General features: G+C 41.4%; 1 pseudogene; it reads left to right on the top strand.

The window, feature by feature from the left end:
• The first annotated feature begins 532 nt into the window (after positions 1-532).
• Positions 533-797, top strand: LOC101989995 (annotated as a pseudogene).
• The last annotated feature ends 2,267 nt before the right edge of the window (positions 798-3,064 follow it).

Here is a 3,064-nt window from a genome sequence, read left to right as displayed (position 1 = left end):
TGTGTGTGTGTGTGTGTGCCTATCTTGGTCTTTATTTGTTTATTTTGTTTGGGTTTGGTTAGGTCTTTTGTTGTTGTGTTGTGTTGTTTTGCTTTGGTCTGTAAGAAAATATCTCTCACAGTGAACTGGAGCTCACCAATTATGTTTATTGCTAACCAGCAAGCCCCTCAGGTCCTCTCTTCTTTTTTCTCTCCAGAACTGGAATAAGAAGTGTACCACCATGCCAAGTTTTTCCATGAGTGATGGGGTTGAACTCAGGTCCTCAGCACAGCAAGCACATGAAAGACAGATAGCACTCCCACCACACAGGAGACAGAGCCCTCAAGACAGTGTTCAAGGCATGATTAGAAGAAAGCGTTTTAGAAAGTTTTAAACAACTATTTCAAGAGAGACTACTTGAACAACATGTAAGTTGCTTATAATACAAGATACCATATTCTAATCCCAATAAAGAGTAAAGATAACAGCTGAGACAGGTGCTGGAGATGTAAAACTATTTTTAAAACTTTAGTCTCGGTAACTCACGCTGACAATGGCTGACCTAGGAGAAGCAGACGAAGTGGAGTTACAGCGCCTGGTGGCAGCAGAGAAGCAGAAGGTGCAGTTCACTGGGCAGGTGCATCACTTCATGGAACTATGTTGGGATAAGTGTGTTGAGAAGCCAGGAAATCAGCTAGACTCCCGCACTGAAAACTGCCTCTCTAGCTGCGTGGACCGCTTCATTGACACTAATCTTGCTATCACCGGTCGGTTTGCCCAGATTGTACAGAAAGGAGGACAGTAGGCCATACCTCAGAACGATGAAAGACCCAAAAGACTTGTTACTGAGCAGATTGAATGGCCAGTGGAGAAAGAGTGGTCAATGTATCAGGTTAGCATCAGGCAGTTACTAAAAGTCTGTTGGTGATAAAAAGTAACAGATCAAATGTCCAAAAGTAAAATTTTATTTATTGGAATTCAGTAATTCCAGGTTGTATAACACCAGTTAATAAATATTAAGTCTCTTCTCTTTGGAAACAGAAGGTGATCATGAGGGTTGATCAGAAAAATCAAGGTTCTCCTTTCATCGCCTGATGAAGGTTAATATTCAGGAGGATGCCTATATGTTTTTCTTTGGGTTCTCCTTATTTAGCTTCTCTAGGATCACTAATTATAGGCTCAATGTCCTTTGTGGCTAGAATCCAAATATGAGTGAGTACATCCCATGCTCCTCTTTTTGGGTCTGGCTTACCTCACTCAGGATAGTGTTTTCTATTTCCATCCATTTGTATGAAAAATTCAAGAAGTCCTTGTTTTTTACTGCTGAGTAGTACTCTAATATGTATATATTCCATACTTTCTTCATCCATTCTTCCATTGAAGGGCATCAGAGACAGAGACTCACATTGGAGCACCAGACAGAAATCTCAAGGTCCAAATCAGGAGCAGAAGGAGAGAGAGTACGAACAAGGAACTCAGGACCGCGAGGGGTGCACCCACACACTGAGACAATGGGGATGTTCTACTGGAACTCACCAAGGCAAGCTGGCCTGGGTCTGGAAAAGCCTGGGATAAAACTGGACTCTCTGAACATAGCAGACAATGAGGACTACTGAGAACTCAAGAACAATGGCAATGGGTTTCTGATCCTACTGCACGCACTGGCTTTGTGGGAGCCTAGGCAGTTTGGATGCTCAACTTGCTAGACCTGGATGCAGGTGGGGGTTCCTTGGACTTCCCACAGGACAGGGAACCCAGATTGCTTTTCGGGCTGAGGAGGGGACTTAATTGGGAGAGGGGGAGAGAAATGGGAGGCGGTGGCGGGGAAAAGACAGAAATCTTTAATAAATAAATAAATTAAAAAAGAAAAAAAAGAAAAATCAAGGTTCAAAGAAGGAAGTAAGGGACATAGATTCAGAACTCTAGAACCTTGCGGACCTATAAACTTTGTTCAGTAATAACTGGGGAAAGAAACAGAGTTTTCTGAGACCTCTTTATCCTGTCTGGGACAGACACTAATAGAACTTCTACTTACATCTTAACTCCTTTAAAAAGCATTTTAATGTCAATATTAGACAAGAGGACATACTCTCAGAATAATAAAAAACCTTATTAAAGAGGAACCAGGGGGAAAGGCAGACAGAGAAGGGTGTGTGAGTGCTGTATTGAGTCACATGCGTATCTGGTGTGTTAACAACACTGTTCCTTTGTTTTTAGCTTCTCTTCAGACTGGTGACAATCCACACCAGGACAAAAAGACAGAGTGGTAGTTAGCAATCATTGGGGCAACACGCACCACAGCATGCAACAGGTGTAAGGCAGGTCTTTCCCTGAGGGACAAGGGATTGAAATTAAGATAAACTGAAACAACATACAAATAAGCTCTATGTTAATCAGCCCTACCCAAATTTTGCTTCTGTTTCCTGCTTCAGCTTTTGAAGAATAAAACCTTATTTTCCACTTACACTAAGACCGTCAGCCCATGGCCATGTGAGCTGCAAGGGGTTAATTGTGAGCTAGGCCAATAAATGGAGATGAATGGTTAGTGTTCCTAGAGAGAACAGCCCAGTTTTCCAGATTTCCTGAGGAAGGAGCTGCACAAACTGGCTTATTTGATTTTGTAGACGGAAGCAGGTAGCATGAATGAAGCAGGAAGCAGAGCCCTCAAGAGAATGTTCAGAGAATGATTAAAAGGAAGCATTGTAGAATTTTTTTTTTAAATAATGACTTCAAGCAAAATTAGAGAGAGGTTGTGAAGGAATGAACACAGAGTTTAATCCCTGTGTCACCCTTTACCAGTGACATCACGGAGCCTTCTGTACCTTTCTGAGCCTCCACTGAGTCATCTACAAAATATGGACAGAGATGTACTTGGCAGGGTTAAAGATTAAATTATAATAAATTACAGCTTAAGTCAATTGCCTGGCCTATATTACGTGTTTAATATGGATGGCCATAATAATTTTAATTACAAGCTGCCCTCAAATGAGGATCACTAAGGTTATTTATTCATCCAGAAAATGTGTTTTGGGGACAGTTATAGTACCAAAAAAAATTCCTCAAATTCAATTTCCTAGAACCCCAG

The sequence above is a fragment of the Microtus ochrogaster genome, unplaced genomic scaffold (genome assembly GCF_000317375.1).
Source record: "Microtus ochrogaster isolate Prairie Vole_2 unplaced genomic scaffold, MicOch1.0 UNK5, whole genome shotgun sequence".
NCBI classification, from domain to species: Eukaryota; Metazoa; Chordata; class Mammalia; order Rodentia; family Cricetidae; genus Microtus; species Microtus ochrogaster.
The sequence above is the reverse complement of the archived record's forward strand: the minus strand, read 5'-3'. Positions and strand labels throughout refer to the sequence as shown.